The sequence below is a fragment of the Stenella coeruleoalba genome (assembly GCF_951394435.1).
Source record: "Stenella coeruleoalba genome assembly, chromosome: 15".
NCBI classification, from domain to species: Eukaryota; Metazoa; Chordata; class Mammalia; order Artiodactyla; family Delphinidae; genus Stenella; species Stenella coeruleoalba.
In genome coordinates, this window is record NC_137161.1 from 83,013,449 (window position 1) to 83,034,554 (window position 21,106).

At 43.7% G+C, this 21,106-nt stretch overlaps 1 protein-coding gene across 3 annotated transcripts in view; it reads right to left on the reverse strand.

The window, feature by feature from the left end:
* LMTK2 (lemur tyrosine kinase 2) overlaps positions 1 to 21,106 on the reverse strand; it is a 172,006-nt gene that overhangs the window by 54,295 nt on the left and 96,605 nt on the right. The window lies entirely within an intron of this gene.

Here is a 21,106-nt window from a genome sequence, read left to right on the forward strand (position 1 = left end):
AGTTATTTTGTAGAATGTCCCTCAGATGGGGTTGCCTGATGTTTTCTCATGACTGGACTGAGGTTACAGATATCTGGGAAGAATCTAGAACACCACGTGGTGACAGGTCCTTCTCATGACATCGTATCTGGGGCATGTGATGTTGGCACAATCATTACCAGTGACGTGAAACTGGATCCCTTGGCCCAGGGGGTTTCTGCCAGGTTTGACCACAGTGAAGTTACCCTTTTCCCTTCGCATACGCCTCTCTTCAGAAGAGGGTCACAAAGTCCAGGGAACACGCACGGGTAAGGGAATTAAGCTGTACTTCCCGGAGGGAGGAGTGTCCCAGGATGTGTAGACACAGGTTAAAAGGGCTACAGTAACTGATACCCAGGGATACACTCCGAGGCTCTTCACACACCCCGGGTCTCCGGGAAGCTTTACACCATAGTTTTCACCGGAGTCGTGCGTCTTCCCTGCAGCAATGAACACTGTGATGTTCTAGTGGTGATTCTTCTATTTCCCTTATTCCTTCTACATTTACTACTTGGTACGCTTCTGTAAGGAAGATTTGTCCCTCCTCCCACACTTATTTATTCAGTCATTTACAAAGTTATGAACTCATAAGATACTTATTTTATTCTTTGGGTTACAATCCATTATTCTCATTTCTTTGTGGCTCAAATTGTTCGAGCTTTGGCCCCTGGGAGCTGTTTCAAGTTGACTCCTGGGTCCTTCAGACATGCCCCATCCTTTACTTTTTTCCTCCTATACTTCCTCACTCTCTGATGCTATGGGAAGCTCCAGGCTCCTCTTATATTTTCCCTCCTCCGGCTTTAGAATCAGCCACTTCTCCAAGGAGCTCCTGTCACAATAAGGAACCTGAAAACTACAGCCTGTGACCACTTTTTGCTTGCGGGGGCGGGGGCAGCTAAGGATGATTTTTGCATCTTTAAAGGGCTGTTTCGGGGGCGGGGGGGAAGAATTTGTAATAGATACTGCCTGTGAGCCACTGACAGAAAAAGTCTGCAACCCCTGTCTAGACCAGAAAGATTCTCTCTGCTTACTTTCAGCAAAGATTTAGTTATCTGGAAAGCACCTTATTCAACTAGGGCTAGTTTGAACCTTTTTTTGTTAGAGCAAATTGTTAAGTCTTACCTACCAGCGTTTTACTAAGAAATACACTTTTCTTCTGTCTCTCCTGCTTTGAGATATAACTAACATATAACACGGTGTAAGTTTAAGGTGTGCGACATGATAATTTCATATACATATATATTGTGAAATGATTATCACAGTAAAGTCAGAAATAAACTTTTCCTTAAAATCCCCACCAACGGCTAATTACATGTTCAGAGGCACCAAGCAAGGAGGCCTGGAGACAAGTTAAGGAACGATGCCACCATTTTTCTTAAATGAGATCACAGTACCTGAAGAAAGCAAAAACTAACCAAACTCTTATGTGAGTGAAACACATTCTTGAACATAAAATGCTCTTCTTTAGTGAAGAGCAGAGAAGCCTAAAGGAGTCAGCACGTCAAGTGCAAAGCAGGAATGAATTCCTTTCCAATAACACAAGTCTATCTGAGAATGAGCACTGCTGGAACCTGCTTTGCCACGAGGGGGCTCGGACTCCACTGCAGCCTTCCTTCTTAAAAATAATGCCATTGACCAAAGGTTGTCAAGCACCTGCAAGCTCTAAACCCACAAAATCGAACACAGAGGGAAATCCACACATGAACACAGAAGAACGCAGAATTCCCTGACTAGGGACATCGGTGCCCATCTGGAAAACTAAGCGAAGCAAGGAGCCTGAGCCACTGAGAGCTGACCTTCTAGAACCAATACTCAGCTCGGCCTGTGCTGCCCACTGGTATTTTCTTATAACTCTGTTTCACTCCCCCTGACTCATACAATAAGGATTAAATACGACTCCTGAGGCTTATGTGGCAAAGCACTTTCATATACACTGCATTTTACTGATTTTTTAAAATAAATTTATTTACTTATTTATTTGTTTATTTTTGGCCACGTAGGGTCTTCGTTGCTGCGCACAGGCTTTCTCTAGTTGTGGTGAGTGGGGGCTACTCTTTGTTGCAGTGGCTTCTCTTTGTTGCAGAGTCTGGGCTCAAGGCACGCAGGCTCAGTAGCTAGGTTCCCGGCTCTAGAACACAGGTTCAGTAGTTGTGGCGCACGGGCTTAGTTGCTCCGCGGCATGTGGGATCTTCCCGGACCAGGGATCGAACCCGTGTCCCCTGCATTGGCAGGCGGATTCTTAACCACTGTGCCACCAGGGAAGTCCTATTTTACTGATTTTTAAGATGAGGTTTGCCCACTGCATTTTAAGATCTCTAAATTTCAGGGCTATCTTACACTCGAAAGAAAGCTGTTTTCATTGGCAGCATTTCTTCTCTTTTTTTTTTTTTTTTGTGGTACGTGGGCCTCTCACTGTTGTGACCTCTCCCGTTGTGGAGCACAGGCTCCGGATGCGCAGGCTCAGCAGCCACGGCTCACGGGCCCAGACGCTCCGCGGCATGTGGGATCTTCCCAGACCAGGGATCGAACCCATGTCCCCTGCATCGACAGGCGGACTCTCAACCACTGCGCCACCAGGGAAGCCCTCTTCTTTCTTAATGGCACAAAAATAAGGGTGTGTCATTATCGGTCATATCTGAGATTTGATAAAATATAGTATTATTTCATTTGATCGTCACAACGCCAGCTCCATGTCACAGACGAGGACACCGATGTGCCTAAGGACACGCGGTGGGAAAGCGGCTAGGCCAGACTCGGGGTTCAGGGGTGCTGGGTACAAGTCCCTTGATACCACATTGATTTGCCTCATTGTTTTTAACATTTAAAAACAGCCTAAGTGCTTCAAAGGAAACCTCTCACTGTAATTAAGACAGTTCATACTTCTCCAAACTCCAGAGGATGAATAGTAAACAACTTTTTTCTCTCTTTCCATCTATAATTTATCGTCACACCCTATCATAAAATTTGATCAAAACTGCCTGAGGGCCAGCGCAATAACTGATCCATAAAACTGTCTTCTGTGAGTCACCAGGCAGGCATGAGAAGTCATGCCCGTGTTAAAGATAACTAGTTATGTGGAGTTTTGCCTGACCTTGATAACGTATTTATTTCTGTTAAGACACTGCAGGGGCCTCTGCTCTCCTGGACTCAGATTTCCTCAAGGCATACAAGTCTACTCCACCTCAATGTCTACCAGGCCCACTGAAAAGGTTCTAAATCACTACCTGAGATATTTACTAGATAGCCTCTAGGAGACATTTTTACAGTTTTACCATTCCTAGAAACTATTTTGTTTACTGTATTTTTCTTTTGATCAGCCCAAAGTCCTATGCTTTAAAAAAAAAAAAACAACAACAAAACTGTATACCAACAGAGGAACACTTCCATACAAAAAAGAAAAACTTGTATAAAATGAAGAAATCAAACCAGCCTCCTATAGGCTGGAAGGTGAGATGGGTTTGCATAAACCTCAGAGAGGAAGTAAATTCTAGACCTGAGGAACTACACTAAAATCCCCGTGGCCCCAGTGGTCAAACTACAACCCAGGACCCTGGAAGGTTCCTGATTGCGACAGCCGGAAACTATGAAGAAAGACGGTTTTCTTTTGACACTCTCGAGTCTGCAGCATTCAGAGACGTGTTAAGTCAAACCAATCATCACCTACAGAAAAACATCAATAATGACAGGAGTGTCTCCGCACACTGAGGCTGCCTCACAGATTACAAACTGAGAACAAGGATAATTAGAGGTTTGGGGTACTTCGTACACCTCCCCAAGACACCGGTGCAAAAACACATGGTATCTCCAAGGTACAGTCTATGAGTTTTCATTTTCGTTTCCAAACCATTTTAATAGATACCTAGCACTTGATTTAATAAGCAGAAAACCTAAGAAACTCTGAGAGGTAGGTGCATCTTATCTGTTTTATCAACAGGTAATCTGGGGAACACAATTTCTCAGTAATGACGCAGAGTAAGTGAGGAGTGCTATCCAATTATTAATTCAACCATTATAAATCCCTGCCTAGAACCATGATTAGAACTTGAGCACATGCGTAATTAACTGAAGAGTCACCTGTGAATCCTTTTTCAGATTAAATTAAAAATTTTAAAGGTTCACAGATAAAAAGAAATGATGATCAATGTCTAGATCCATGAGGGATTGCAAAACGCTGATATTCTAACTTTGTCATTCCCTGTTTGGTTACCAGCTGATATACTGATATCAGTTTACAAAGAAAATTTCCCCATATTTACTATCTGGTTAGCCAGTGGTTCAAGTCGTAAAGGGTGAGACTGAAACTTCAAACCCTTTAATCACATGGTTGGTTCCTCTGGCCACCGGCCCCCATCCTGAAGGTACTTAGGGGCCAAGAGTCACTTCAATAGCATAAATTCGGGTGTGGTTGGAAGGCGCTTGTTATTAATAACAAGAGGTGCTCCTGTCACCCCATCACTCAGGAAATTCCAAGGGTTTCAGGAGCTCCGTGCCAGAAGAGGGGACAAAGACCAAATAGATATTTCCTCTTATGTCCAAGATATATAGACCCTAGAACAGGGCTCAGGAAACAATGGCCTGTGGGGAAAGACTGCCTGCTGTTGGTTTTGGTATGGCCTGCCGGCTAAGAATAGTGCTTACATTCTTAAATAGCTGTTTAAAAAAAAAAAACCCAAAAGAAAAATATTTCATGACAGGACATTTGTATCGATAGCTAATAATGCAAAAAGACAGACAACCTGACATTACCAGCCTCCAGATGGAAAGACACACCACCACCCACTACACAGTACTACCCAAAACAAACAATCCAGTAGTAACAAAGTATCAAACCTGCATCTGACCAAGCCTCTAGATCTAAATACCAATTAACAGGAAATAAAGAGAATAGTGGAACATATTAAATTTCACAACAAGAACATAATCAGCAAAGTTTAGGCTACGAAAAACACTCAAGGAGAAAACCCTGATGAATTACAAGGAGAGAGAAAGAGAGATGGAGAAGGAACTAAAAGAGAGTTTAAAAGACCAACCAACTGCAATGTACAGGTGTTAATTTGAATCATGATTCAAAAACCTTAAAAAAATTATGACATTGAGACGATTGGAAATCTGAACACTGACAATTGACCATATTAGGGAAGCATGATCTAGTTCTCCTAGGAGAGAGTGATAATGGCTCTGTTTTTAAAAGTTGTCTTTATCTCTCAGAGATAGTGACCTATTTAACAATGACTGGAATTTGGTTCAGAATAGTATGAGGGTAGAGAAACTGATGGGGGTATTATGAAAAAAGATGGCCCCAAGCCGAGTCAATGGGTGGGTGAAAGGTACGTTCGTGGGAATTCATTATAGCCTCTGTCTAGTCTGGTGTATGTTTGAAGTTTTCCATTTATTAAATAATTTCTTCACATCCATTAAATAAAAAGTTTAAATAGGAAAAAAAAGTAGATATAACAATTTACAATCTGTGTGTCATAGTTTGCTAGAAATGCGGTAACAAAGTACGAACTGGTATGGACACTTCTAGAGGCTACAAGTCCAAGATGAAGCAGGGTTGGTTCCTCTGAGGGCTGTGAGAGACGGATCTGTCCCAGGTCTGTCTTCTCCCTGGGAATCTTCACATCACCTTCCCTCTATGCCTATTTCTGTGTCCAAATTTACCCTTTTTATAAGGACACAGTCATGTTGAATCACAGCCCTCCTAATGACCTCATTTTAACTTCATAACCTCTGTAAAGACCCTGTCTCCAAATAAGATCACACTCTGAGTTATAAGAGGTTAGGACTTCAATATATGAATCCGGGAGGGGGATACGATTTAACCCATCTCCAGGATGTATGTTTAAATGAAAACAAGAAAAAAAAAAACCAGAAACAAACAGAACAGGTCGCAACAGTGTGTACACAACGTCACCAGCGGGCAACAGTAGGCACCTACGGGGAGGGAGACCAGGAGGAGGGGACACAGGGAGAGGTGGCTCCATCCTTCCACGTCTTGACTTCTGTACCAGGGGCTTCCCATGGTTGTCAGCCGAAAGTCCAAACCCCTTAACGAGCCTTACAGCATCCCTGGTCCTCCAGCCCCCGTTCACCTCTTCGCCCTGCACCCTCATCACTCGCCCCAGCTCTCCACCTGGAGCGACGATGGACCCCTCCCAGTCCTTCCAGATGGATTCTCTGTGACCTCAGTCTTCAAGTTCACTTTCTCCCCCACCAGAAATCCATCATTAATCTACTCGTTAACAGGATAAACACATGCTTTCAGGGTCAAACAAATAAGACCAAAAAGTAGCATTCCTTCAGTAATTTTATGCTCTTACTCAGCAAAGATTCTCCCCCATCACTAATCACCCTATGTCCACGGCACTGGGGTGTCCCTCCCTTGCCCCAGTCATGGCTTATCACTCGTTCCCCAGGTTGCACACAACTCCCACAAACACACTTTACTTGCCCATTTTGCAATTCATGTTTAGCAGTGTAACTCTTAAGTTGTCTTCTTTAAAAAATAAGTTTTCTTAAAGAGTGGGTTTCCCCCAGCTTATATTCTCCTGTGATAGTGGGTATTTATTTCCACACGCCATGCTCTTTGCACAGTCTCATCTCACTGGAAGCCGTCAGAGTGGTTTCACCCCACGCCGGCAGAGAGGATCCAAAGGCACCCTCTCCTCCAGGGGCCCCCGATGGTGCTGCACAAGGAGCCTCCATGGTTGGTACCCCAAGTAACAGGGAATCTTAACAGATGCCTTCTAAGACACGAGTCTAAACCTGCGTATTAGTCTGCTCGGGCCACCATAACCAGACACCAGACACTGTGCAGCTTCAACAACAGAAATCTGTCTCACAATCTGGAGGCTGAAGTCCAAGAGCCAGGGGTCGGCACGGTTGGCTCCTTCTGAGGCCTTGGCTTGCAGATGACCATCTTCTTTTTTAAAAATAATTAATTAATTTATTTATTTTGGGCTGTGTTGGGTCTTCGTTTCTGTGCGAGGGCTTTCTCTAGTTGTGGCGAGCGGGGGCCACTCTTCATCGCGGTGCGCGGGCCTCTCACTGCCGCAGCCTCTCTTGTTGCGGAGCACAGGCTCCAGACGCACAGGCTCAGTGGTTGTGGCTCACGGGCCCAGATGCTCCGCGGCATGTGGGATCCTCCCAGACCAGGGCTCAAACCCGTGTCCCCTGCATTAGCAGGCAGACTCTCAACCACTGCGCCACCAGGGAAGCCCCCAGATGACCATCCTCTCGCTGTGTCCTACTCTGAGCGAGCATCCCTGATGTCTCTTTGTGTTCACATTTCCTCTTCTTGTAAGGACAACAGTCACATTGGATTAGCAACGAAAGAGCTAATGGCCTTATTTTAACATATTCACATCTTCAAAGGCCTGATCTCCAAATACAGTCAGTCACCTTCTGAAGTTGCAGGGTGGCTGAGCTCAGCCCTGAACACTGAAAATTTATTAATTTCGGAACACCACCCCCACTGGTAGGGGATCCACTCTTGCTGGTACCAGAGACAAGTATACGCAGCCTTCCTCCCTGGCTTCCCAGGACGCAGTGGTTTGAAAATGGGAATGGACTCTACAGCAGTTAAAGCGAGGGTCAGATACGTACCTAACCCTTCTGTTCTCCACCCTCACCCTCAGGAAATGCGCAGGAGAGATTTATGTGTCTACTTGACAATTAAAGCTGGTGCCCACTGGGCTGACTAGACAAAGGAAACCTGGCAGAACTCAGAGAAGCTAAGGACCAGCAATCTTCCAAACCAGTGCCAGACATCAAGCCCAGGCTTTTTTTTTTTTTTTTTTTTTAAGTGTAGGACCAACAAGTCCACCTTCCTTTTCCAACATCCTGACAAGCAGCTCTACATCTGGGAGACCAGTCAAATGAATCATGCCACTCAAGGAAAAAGGTTCAGACAATCATTGCAAATCACACATTTTTATTTAACACCTCAAAATTACAAATCCATCTATCATAAAGGTTTCCTGTGCACAGAATCTTCAGTCACTGTTTTCCTTGTCTCTTAATTTAACAATACACCTATTTATAATAACATTAAACACTCCAGAATCTCCCTGATGAATTCTAATATTAGGAAGGGAAAATGAAGCACAGCACTAAATATACCCAACCGCAGGGAACAGTAAATAGTGCGTTGATGATCTAGCTGATGAATCAGAGATTCCACAAAGACCCCTAAGCCAGGACATCAACAGCCTGGAAAAACAAACCATGCTGTGTGCTAACCAGTGAAGTCCTCTTCTTCTTCAGAAACAATTTCCAAGGTCAGCCAACCGCACTGTTCTCTCACACCTGCAGAAAGGTTATATACTTTGAGCGCTGACTGAATACCGGTGAATGAGATCATTTTAGATGAAGTCGCTGTTTCTCTCAGCTGTGTCCATTAAAAGCTGTTATCAGAGGCTCATTTTATTCCAATTTTAAAATCACTAACTAGGATGGAGACTACCACAAAAGAGCTCATCTCACGTGAGCTTGGCCAAAGGAATGTCACAGTTTGGCCAAAGGAATGTCAGGTTTAGATGACCTCTGCCAGACTACCCTGGGCCCACACCCCAGGAAAATGATGGCAGGGATCATATTTTATGAACTAGAATCTTAATTAGGTTGTTGGCATAGTTAAGGTGTGGAGTCATCCACAGTGCCAGATGTTTGTAACAGCTCTGAATCAGGACCTCCCTGTGGTCCAGGAAGCCAGCTGATGAACAAGCAGGATCTGGTCCCAGAAGTAGAAACCCTGGGCCAGTTTCCCAGGGCTTCTTCCCCCACAACTGGCCACTTCAGTGCACCACTAATGTCTGGGGAAAAGGACATTCTGTCTTTCCATACGACTTCCCCTTGAAATCTGTAGCATCGTGCAGGCAAGTCAATGGCAGTATTGTATTCACAACACTTAGCCGGTACACTTCCTGCAAAATACAGCCAAAAAGGAAAGGACAGATGACCTAGATGTGTGCTCCTTACTTCCCAGGCAGGGCAGACCCCAAACATCCTAGATATAAACATGTCTACCTGTTTCTTAATATTTCCTACAACACTCTGATAGAGTCTATGGTCTCAGAACCTTTCCAGCTTCCTAAGGTCTAATTGAAAGTCTTGCCAATATAATTGACACATATTCTCTGGCCATGTCTTTAAAAGTTCTCTCTTTAGAGGAAGCAGACGGTGGTACAGATGCAGTTGGACTGGCCATAGGGATGGCTGGACTGGGGGAGGGGTACAGAGAATTCATTACACTCTTCCGTCTACCTTGTTTATGTTCAACATTCTCCATAATAAAGTACTACCTTAATAACTAAGCCAGAAACTGCTTACAATACTGAACTGGACAAGGGGCTATGGAACGTCAAGGCAAGATTACCTAGGGCTTCCTATCTGATAATGCTCCTCTGATACTGTCTTTATATTATACAGAAAAATAAACCCAATATAACTAGGTGCTTCCAGACACTCAGGTGTCCAGCCCAAGTCAAGAGACCTATAGATAATTAGAAGAGTTCTGGGGACAAGGTGTCTCTTATGGAAACAGCTGTTCCATCACCAGACTGTGAAGTCTACCCACCAGTAAGCCCCACCCAACACATCGATTCATTCAGCAAGTGTTCACCCAGCATCTTCTACAGAACAGGCACTGCCACAGGTTCGGGGAGCACAGAAGTGGAGAGAACAAAGCCCCTGCATTCACAGCTTACACTCTCGCGCAGGAGACGGACCACGGGCAAATTAATAAATATATGGCACCTTGGATGGTGATAAGCAATGTGGAAAAATAAAGCAGGGAGGGGACATGGGAGATTGTTACTTTATATGAAGTGATCAGGGAACCCATTCTGATATTAGAATAATTCACATGAGAAATGATGGTGGTTTGGCCCCAGGTGGTTATGAAAATAGCTAATACATAAATGGTGCTTACTATGTGCCAGGCACTGTTCTAAACTCATCCAACCCCATAACGACCCTTTGAGGTGGGTACTATTATTAGCCCCACTTTAAAGTGAAGAAGCTGAACCCGGGAGAGGCAAAGATGCTTCTCCCGGGTCACACAGCTCCCACGTGGTGATGCTCAGGGGCACACTCCTACTCCAGGGCGCTGAGGCAGGAGTGCCTGGGACCTGGCGGCAGATGCGACAAGGAGTGTGAGGGGAAAGAGTCGCAGGGGACACCTCCCATCGGTGTCCCTCGTTCTTCAACATGGGCAGGCTTCCAAGGATCGCCTGACATTTGAGAAAACCCTCCTTAAAAAAGGTGAAAAAGGGCTTCCCTGGTGGCGCAGTGGTTGAGAGTCCACCTGCCGATGCAGGGGACACGGGTTCGTGCCCCGGTCCGGGAAGATCCCACATGCCGCGGAGCGGTTGGGTCCGTGAGCCATGGCCGCTGAGCCTGCGCGTCCGGAGCCTGTGCTCCGCAACGGGAGAGGCCACAACAGTGAGAGGCCCGCGTACCGCAAAAAAAAAAAAAAAAAAAGTGAAAGAAAGTGACCAAACCAAAGAGAGAAAAAGGGATCTGAAGGAGGCAGACCATACAGTGGTTAAAAAAAAAAACCTAAAAATTATTACAAAGCTATAATTAATATCCTCAGAAATAAGAGGAGATATTACACTCATGAGAAGATGCTATTTAGAAGGGGGGTGGGGGAGGAAGGAAAAACTCTTGGAAATAAAGTGTTGTAGAAAAAACAAAGGCCGTCACATAGTAGAACGAAGAGAGAAAACGTGAACAAAAGGAGTCGAAGGTCACTCCAAAAAAGCCCAACATTCAACTAACAGACGTTCCAGGAGGAAAAGAACAAAGAAAAGGAAGAGGAAATAACTCCCTAAAAATATATGTGTATGAAACTCTTCTGGAACTAAAGGACGCCACTTTCCAGATTCAAAAGGCCCACTGCGTACCCACCTTGATGAGTGGGATGAACGGTAAAGACTCACGCCAAGGCATCGCTTTGCAACCTTCCGGAATTTAGAGAGAAAGTCTCAAAAGTTTCTATCCAAGACAGGGAACAGAGGCCACGTGGGAGAGGAAATCAGGTGGCCTCAGACCTGGCAGCAGAGCGCTGGGGGCAGTGGGAGAGCCACCCAAGTCCCGCACAGGGCGTAGCCAACCCACCGAGAGGACATTTCAACTCCTGCCAAGGAGTGTGGGACAAATTAATGATACACTCACGAAGAGCTAAGGAAATGATAACATCTAGCTAAAAGAAAAGATGCCGAAGAAATTTAATCATCAGATACACTATAGGCTCAGCTGCGAACAGTATTTGTGGTCATAAAAATATGAATGCTGGGGCTTCCCTGGTGGCACAGTGGTTGAGAGTCCGCCTGCCAATGCAGGGTACACGGGTTCATGCCCCGGTCCGGGAGGATCCCACATGCCGCGGAGCGGTTGGGCCCGTGAGCCATGGCCGCTGAGCCTACGCGTCCGGAGCCTGTGCTCCGCAGCGGGAGAGGCCACAACAGTGAGAGGCCCGCGTACCGCAAAAAAAAAAAAAAAAAAAAAATGCTGAATGCTGATTTAACCAAAAAGTGTAAATAACGATGCTGAGGAGGGGGAGAGTGTGTACGTGTGTAAGTATATAAATCCTCTTCTTCCATAGCAGAAATTCAGTACCTACTGAAACCGAGAAACAGTGGTTCCACCCTGTTCTTTAGCAACATGGCTAAAAGAGCTGGCAGGCAATGCCCAGGGGAGCAGAGAGTAGGGATGAAGAACAGGATGTGGGACAGGGGCTCCCTAAGCTATTTTTATTATAAGCTCTGGAACACTTTCACTTTAAAAAATATCTACATGCACTAATTGATGCAAATAGAGAGGAGATGGGGAGGGGAATAGAAAAGAGAGGGCCAAGGGGGTGGGAACAACATTTAAGGGATGGGGATGGGACAAAGAAACAGGGTCAAACAGGAAACAGGACGCTGTAGAGGCAGATGGAGACAAGGGTGTATGGACGGCAGAGGAGGAAAGCGCCTCTTCAATAAGTGGTGCTGGGAAAACTGGACAGGTACAGGTAAAAGTATGAGATTAGATCACTCTCTAACACCATACACAAAAATAAGCTCAAAATGGATTAAAGACCTAAATGTAAGGCCAGAAATTATCAAACTCTTAGAGGAAAACATAGGCAGAACACTCTAGGACATCAATCACAGCAAGATCCTTTTTGACCCACCTCCTAGAGAAATGGAAATAAAAACAAGAATAAACAAATGGGACCTAATGAAACTTCAAAGCTTTTGCACAGCAAAGGAAACCATAAACAAGACCAAAAGACAACCCTCAGAATGGGAGAAAATATTTGCACATGAAGCAACTGACAAAGGATTATCTCCAAAATTTACAAGCAGCTCATGCAGCTCAATAACAAAAAACACAACCCAATCCAAAAATGGGCAGAAGACCTAAATAGACATTTCTCCAAAGAAGATATACAGACTGCCAACAAACACATGAAAGAATGCTCAACATCATTAATCATTAGAGAAATGCAAATCAAAACTACAATGAGATATCATCTCACACCAGTCAGAATGGCCATCATCAAAAAATCTAGAAACAATAAATGCTGGAGAGGGTATGGAGAAAAGGGAACACTCTTGCACTGCTGGTGGGAATGTGAATTGGTACAGCCACTATGGAGAACAGTACGGAGGTTCCTTAAAAAACTACAAATAGAACTACCATATGACCCAGCAATCCCACTACTGGGCATATACCCTGAGAAAACCATAATTCAAAAAGAGTCATGTACCAAAATGTTCATTGCAGCTCTATTTACAATAGCCCGGAGATGGAAAAAACCTAAGTGTCCATTATCGGATGAATAGATAAAGAAGATGTGGCACATATATACAATGGAATATTACTCAGCCATAAAAAGAAATGAAATTGAGCTATTTGTAATGAGGTGGATGGACCCAGAGTCTGTCATACAGAGTGAAGTAAGTCAGAAAGAGAAAGACAAATACCGTATGCTAACACATATATATGGAATTTAAGAAAAAAAAATGTCATGAGCCTAGGGTTAAGACAGGAATAAAGACACAGACCTACTAGAGAATGGACTTGAGGATATGGGGAGGGGGAAGGGTAAGCTGTGACAAAGCGAGAGGGTGGCATGGACATATATACACTACCAAACGTAAAATAGATAGCTAGTGGGAAGCAGCCACATAGCACAGGGAGATCAGCTCTGTGCTTTGTGACCACCTAGAGGGGTGGGATAGGAAGGGTGGGAGGGAGGGAGATGCAAGAGGGAAGAGATATGGGAACATATGTATATGTATAACTGATTCACTTTGCTATAAAGCAGAAACTAACACACCATTGTAAAGCAATTATACTCCAATAAAGATGTAAAAAAAAAAGTGTCTTGGAAAGAAATATGGTGATTAGTAGCAAAAGAAACATAAGAATGGTTCACTTTTTTTCTTTTAACTACTCCCGAGAACTTACGCTAATAAAGTTATTCAAAAGTAGAATAAAGCTATGTGGGAAAATACATACATTAAATTGTCATCTTTTATATGTGAACTGAGAGAGAGGGTCCAGGAGAAAATATGGAAGCTACTGCTGCTGCTGACTGAGCCCTGGAGGGAAGCAAGAGATGAGGCAGGATGTGATCAAGGGCATCAATCAAGGAGGTGGTCTTAAAGAGCTGAGAGAGGGCTTCCCTGGTGGCGCAGTGGTTGAGAGTCCGCCTGCCAATGCAGGGGACATGGGTTCGTGCCCCGGTCCGGGAAGACCACACATGCTGCGGAGCGGCTGGGCCCGTGAGCCATGGCCGCTGAGCCTGCACTCCGCAGGCCACAACAGTGAGAGGCCCGCGTACCACAAAAAAAAAAAAAAAAAAAAAGGAGCTAAGAGCACAAGGAGGAAAATGACGTGTCTACAACGCCACATACATTTCTTGACACCTGCCTGTGACTCTTCCAAGTACACACAAACTATCTGCTCGCGAGCACTCTTCTTGGGATCCACAGCCTCCAGCAGACTCTAGACATGGTCCACACCTCCACAAAAGCATTTATTTAATCACAGCGTTTAAGTATTTTTCATGTTCACAAGCGAATGTTTACAAGTTTACGATTACATTTCTTTCAAGTCAGAAATATTTTTAAATCACCTTTAATTAAACAGTGCAAATCACTTCATAGGTGGAAGTTGTTGTTCTTACAAATTAAAAAAAATTAAATATGAATGTGGTTTTGTGAGCCTAATTATGGAAGTTAGCACGTTTCCTAATTCAATAAGGAATTATCTATAGTACTTCAAGAATCAAGTATATCATAAATATTTTTAAATTTCACTCAGGACTTTCAGATAATAAATAGAAATAAATATTCAAAGGAAAAATAACTGGAATCAGTCTACGCGTGTGCATCACACTAATAAGAGTTTTCCTGAAAGTACGAGGCAGTGAACCGGAGAACAGGGTGGACTGGATGTCAGATCACCTCAACCCAGAATGAAGTCAGCCTCTGACAGGCTGTACGGGATTGAATTTACTGCTTCACATCTCTGGGCCTCAGTTCCCTCACCTGTAAACTGGCATTTCAGCTCTAAAGTTCTATACAAAAGGATTATAATTCCAAAACCAAAATTGCATGAGTTCTCCAAGTGCCTCTACAGTGAAAATTGGTAATCAGATCTTTTATTGAAAAAATTTTTTTAAAGCAAACAAAGTTAAATTACAGACTTCTGGATTGCACTGCGCATCAGGCCTCTGGTGGAGTGTTCCCAGGGGACTATTTTGGTAAGTTTGTTATTTTTCAGTGCCTCACCTGCAATCAGTGTCCGGGTGTTGTATTTTAATAACAGTCTGAAGTCAGAGTCAAGTGGGGCTCTGCGCCTGGAAGCTACAGCCTGCATCCTTGGAAAGTAACACTTGCTGCTGACACAGAACCATTCTAGGGAGGCACACTGCCAGGTAGCACCAGGAAGAGGGATTTTTGTTTCCTTCTGAAAGGAGCGCAGGTTGAATTTATTGAGGGTTCTGAGGAAGAATCTGCAGCGTGAAAAACACGCTAAACTTAAATTCAGAGGCTAATCTGAGAGGTAACCAGTAGATCACAACCTTCGGTTTTGCAATAAGCTGAAACTACAGAATTTTACAATTACTGGTTGGTTAGAGTAGATATTTTAAATGTGCAAAATGACTGCAAACTCATCCTCCTCTGTCTTCTGAGTCCAAAATGTCCTAGAGATTTACCTGCCATAATTAAAGGCTACAGTTATATCACATCAAACTCAAGCCTCCTGTTCAGTGTAGCAAAAAGGGGAAAAAGACACTTTCAGGATGGACTTTGAACATGGACCTCAAGGAGGAAAAAAAAAAAAACCACGAGCTTTTAAAAATTAAATTCTGGACTTCCCTGGTGGTCCAGTGGTTAAAAATCTGCCTTCCAATGCAGGTGACGCAGACTCGATCCCTGGCGGGGAACTAAGATCCCACATGCCGTGGGGCAACTAAGCCTGTGCACCACAACTAGAGAGCCCATGTGCCACAACTACTGGGCTCACGCGCTCTGGAACTTACACACCACAACTAGAGAGAAGCCTGTGCACTACAACTAGAGAAGCCGGTGCACTGCAACGAAAGATCCCACGTGCTGCAACAAAGATCCCGCGTGCTGCAACTAAGACCTGACACAGCCAAATAAATTTTAAAAAATTAAAAAAAAATAAAAAATAAAAATTAAATTCTAGTGGTTTCACTTTAGGATAAGAGCAACTTCTCTCTCAAAAATCACTATCCTAGATTCTTAGAATGAAATTCTTTTCTCCTATGCAAAGCATATGTATTGCCAAAAAAAACCCAACAAAAAACGAAAACAGAGTCCAGAATTATCTGTACTAGTGTGTGGGCCTATGATGTTCTTTTTATTCATTTATTTATTTATTTATTTTTGGCTGCGTTGGGTCTTCAGTGCTGCGCGCGGGCTTTCTCCAGTTGCAGCGACTAGGGGCTACTCTTCATTGCAGTGCACGGACTTCTCATTGCGGTGGCTTCTCTTGTTGCAGAACACGGGCTCTAGGTGCGAGGGCTTCAGTAGTTGTGGCATGCGGGCTCAGTAGTTGTGGTTCGCGGGCTCTAGAGCACAGGCTCAGTAGCTGTGGTGCACGGGCTTAGTTGCTCCGCAGCATGTGGGATCTTCCTGGACCAGGGCTCAAACCCGTGTTCCCTGCATTGACAGGCGGATCCTTAACCACTGCGCCACCAGGGAAGTCCCGGGCCTATGACGTTCTTAATCAAACCCAACTGATTATACAATCATCATTCTGTAGCAGTTTTAGAGAGAGATAGTTTGCTTTCTTTAGCTCGTCATAAAAATATTTTGTACACATCAATACACCCACAGAAAATACATCAAATTACGTCAACTAGCTTTAAAAAAAGTACCTGTTGAAAAATACAAAATGGGCTACAAACCCGAGGCTATTCCAAAATAAACCAGTTTAGAAAAACAAACTTTTTTATAGCAAAATGTTAACAACATGGTATTATTATACTGGAAAAAACTAACCCCGCAAGTTTTGTACAGGTCAAGAATCAGGGACTCTCACAAAGCATGCACATCTGTCACCTGGAGAACTAAGAATGTCATGAGTTATACCTGCTCAAGCTTAGTTTCCTTGCTGGTCTGAGCTGCAGTGGGCAGAACCCTGGCAGGCCAGGGCAGGAACGTCTACACCATGAGGTTCACAGCTCACAGTACTGGCATCTGACTGTCAGGCTACCAGCTCACAATTCTTTTTTACTGATTATTTATACAGGAGATTTATAAAATGTAAAGAGGTTATTATTCATACTGACTCCCAGAGAAGGGGCTAAAGTTACAAAAAAAAAAAAAAAGAACGAAAGGAAAGGTCTTTGGAGCGGTTAAGTGCTGTAAGTGTGTCCTACCCTGTTTAAATTCCTTTGTGGTTATAGCACACATACTTTGCACAGGAGGTTTCTTCAGAATGATACTCATGTATGGTGGTCAGGAGCAGAGAGCACTTCAGATTTTAGGTGTTGACATTAATCTTTTAATTTTAAATTGTTCTTCCTTCCTTGAGTCTCACTAGCTCCACAAGTCAACAGATTTCTATTAAATAACTGATATTATTTTGTCTCTAGTAGAAGATAAAATATTTTGTGTCTCGGGATTGGAGAAATCGCCTGAAAAGTACTACAAATGCAGATTTCCGGGCCAACATCCAGAATTCCAACTGAGCTGGTTTGTTTGGGGGCCCCCAAACCTGCATTTCTACAAGTACCTGGGTGATCTTGATGCAAATAATCCTGTTTTATAAAAACATCTTTACTTTTTCCTGAAACAATTTCAGCTGAACTTGATACCGTGGCTGGGATTTATATCAAAACAGTGGGGGCCACTGGGCCAGTGGGAAAGGTACACGTGAACAAGATTCACCATAAATTCAAAATTGCTGATGCTGGGTGACAGGCACATGAGGGTTCATTATATTAATTATTCTACTTTTGTGTATGTTTGAAATTTTCCACAATAAAAAATGAAAAGAAACAAAAAGCTCCGTAAAAAAATCACAGCAAGTCTACAGCCCCCTGTACTTTCCAAAAGACTTGCCACTGGACGTTTTATCTGAACTTTCACCAATTAAAGGAGTTGCCTATGATCCCTTTCAACAATTTCCAAAGCTGAAAGGCCCCCTAAAATAATTCTCTCTAAGTAGATCCTTAAGCTTACAAGGTTTCCCTCCTATTCTTAGAGATTAGGCTGCTCTTGGAGAGAGTCAATAAAATCTTTCAAATATCCATTGCTCTGAAAATAAAAATAACATCTTGCCAATACCACTATACCACAAGTGTGGGATGTGTAGTATTTACGATGGTATTAATAGGCGGTTAAAAGGTGGTCAAGTGACAGGGTCAAACGTGCACAGGATCCGTCCAAGTCATCTGTCTCTTAGAGGCCTTTTGTCCCTCCAAAATCTCTCACTGACTCTCTCTCTTTTCCCAACACCTAGGATTAGATACAGGAAGCAGAGGATCAAACCCCTATAATACGGGACCTAATGAAACTTAAAAGCTTTTGCACAGCAAAGGAAAACATAAACAAGACGAAAAGACAACCCTCAAAATGGGAGAAAATATTTGCAAAGGAAGCAACTGACAAAGAATTAATCTCCAAAATTTACAAGCAGCTCATGCAGTTCAATATCAAAAATACAAACAACCCAATCCAAAAATGGACAGAAGACCTAAATAGACATTTCTCCAAAGAAGATATACAGACTGCCAACAAACACATGAAAGGATGCTCAGCTACACTAATCATTAGAGAAAGGCAAATCAAAACTACAGTGAGGTATCACCTCACACCACTCAGAATGGCCATCATCAAAAAATCTACAAACAATAAATGCTGGAGAGGGTGTGGAGAAAAGGGAAGCCTCTTGCATTGCTGGTGGGAATGTAAATTGATACAGCCACTATGGAGAACAGTATGGAGGTTCCTTAAAGAACTAAAAATAGAACTACCATACAACACAGCAATCCCACTACTGGGCACATACCCTGAAAAAACTATAATTCAAAAAGAGTCATGTACCACAATGATCATTGCAGCACTATCTACAATAGCCAGGACATGGAAGCAACCTAAATGTCCATCGACAGATGAATGGATAAAGAAGATGTGGCACATATATACAATGGAATATTACTCAGACAAAAAAAGAAACGAAATTGAGTTATTTGTAGTGAGGTGGATGGACCCAGAGTCTGTCATACAGAGTGAAGTAAGTCAGAAAGAGAAAAACAAATACCGTATGCTAACACATACATATGGAATCTAAAAAAAAAAAAAAAGTGGCTCTGAAGAACCTAGGAGCAGGACAGGAATAAAGACACAGACGTAGAGAATGGACTTGAGGACATGGGGAGTGGGAAGCGTAAGCTGGGACGAAGTGAGAGAGTGGCGTGGACATATACACACTGCCAAATGTAAAACAGATAGCTAGTGGGAAGCAGCCGCATAGCACAGGGAGATCAGCTCCGTGCTTTGGAACCACCTAGAGGGGCGGGAGGGAGATGCAAGAGGGAGGAGATATGGGGATATATGTATATGTATAGCTGATTCACTTTGTTATAAAGCAGAAACTAACACACCATTTTAAAGCAATTACACTCCAATAAAGATGTTAAAATAAAAACAAACAAAAAAGAAAAACCCTATTATAAATGTGCCAGTAGCAGCATGCAAATCCAGTGCCCAGACGTCGGCTTCTAATATCGCTCTCCAATAAAGGGAGCTGCGTGAGACACGGCTGATCCTAGGGCCGGAGCAGGAATACACAAGGTGAGCTTAGCGCCAGAAAACAAGGAAGCGCTTAAAAAAAAGAAGAAAGATGGACATATGTCTATAGGACACAGGAGCCAACTGAAAGGGCTCCCAGGGGCCAATTTAAGCAGCAAAATAAGTAACAGTATTGAATTATAACCCAAAGTGTAAAATCAATATCCATGTGTCCATACTGATATAAATAATTGAATAAGGAAATAAATGGGGAAGAATAAATACCCCGCACAGAAACCCAGGTAATTTCTACCTCAAGGAGGTGGCACGGAACTCATCACCACTAAGCGCGGACTGTGCATATGCGCAGCGCGGAGAAGGGAGGAAAGGGTAACCTGACAGTGGAGAACGCTGACACATAGCACCTCGGCCAGGGGATCAAGGGACTAGGAGTCTTGAAAGCACACACCCTTGACATGATGTGATGAGAACGGCACTTCAACTCTGTGGTCTTCCTCCCCAAAACACAGAATCCCAGCCTAATAGCTAGAAAAACATCAAACATGCATCCCTTTTGCAGAGGGATATTCTACAAAACTCCTGACCAGGACTCCTGAAGATGTCAGGATCATCAAAAACAGGGAACAGACTGGAGGGGCCCAAGGAGCCATGTCAACCAGACACACTGTGGGATCCTGAATCGGAAAAAGGACACCAGGGAAACACTGAAGCAATGCGAGTGAAGTCTGCACGCTGGTTACAATGTATGAGTACCGGCTACTTGTTGTTACCAACGTCAAAAGGGAAAACTGGGCAAAGGATACACAGGAGCTCTTTGTACCATCTTTGCAACTTTCCTGTAAATCTACATTTGTTCTAAAAGAAAAAGTTTATGGCTAAAAATAAAACAACTATCCATGGCCTCATTCCAGGTGAAGGACTGGGGCTGGATGAAGTTCGCAGGACAATGACAGGGTCTAAGCTGACACCCCCTCCTTTTAACACACGCACGCTCTGGAGTGCTGGTCTGGTGAAGTCAGTTCTCCAGCACCATCTCTCTCATACTTCAGCATCACCCACAAACTTCAAAACCACGCAAACACGAGAAATACTGAGGCGATGAGACACAGAGCTTACAATCCAGGTGAAGAGACAGGACTTAAAAAAACAGGTGGTATTTGCTAAGTGCAAGTGGTAGGCCAGTACAACAAATGCAAACCTTTTTTGATGACGCAACCCACCAGTAAATTTTCTTCGTAGTCCTTCCATTTCATGTAAATTTATTTACAAGTCATACAAATGCATTAGTGTACCAATACACTCTATCCCTCAAAAGTCACATAAGTCAAAAATTTTTAAGGGCGAAATGAAAATAAATTAGAAAATTCCCACGTTTTCATGCTGCATCCCCTGGAACGTCTTGTCCCACAAGGAAACACTCTAAGAGTTCATCAGGGGTGGCAATCGCCAAGCCTGGGCAAGAAGAAAGGTCTCAGTAGGGAAACTGGGGCTGCAAAGAGGTTAAAAAAAAAAAAGACAAAGAAAGAGATGACAGCATTTAAAAGATACAAGGGGAAGAGTCAGGCAACTGCACACAGATTATGAAGCGCTGGAAGCTGGAACTCTGCACAGGATATTTTGCAAACCATGAGCAGATCAATTTAGCTGTTAAGAAAGTGCCATGAGGGGGGAGAGCGGAGGCTGGGACAGCGGAAACTCAGTTGCCACGACCTCCCTGCCCAAAGCTTCCCAAACTGGGGTCAGATGCTGGATGCCCAGAGCTACTCCAGCTGCACCACAGCACCGGGTCGTGGCAC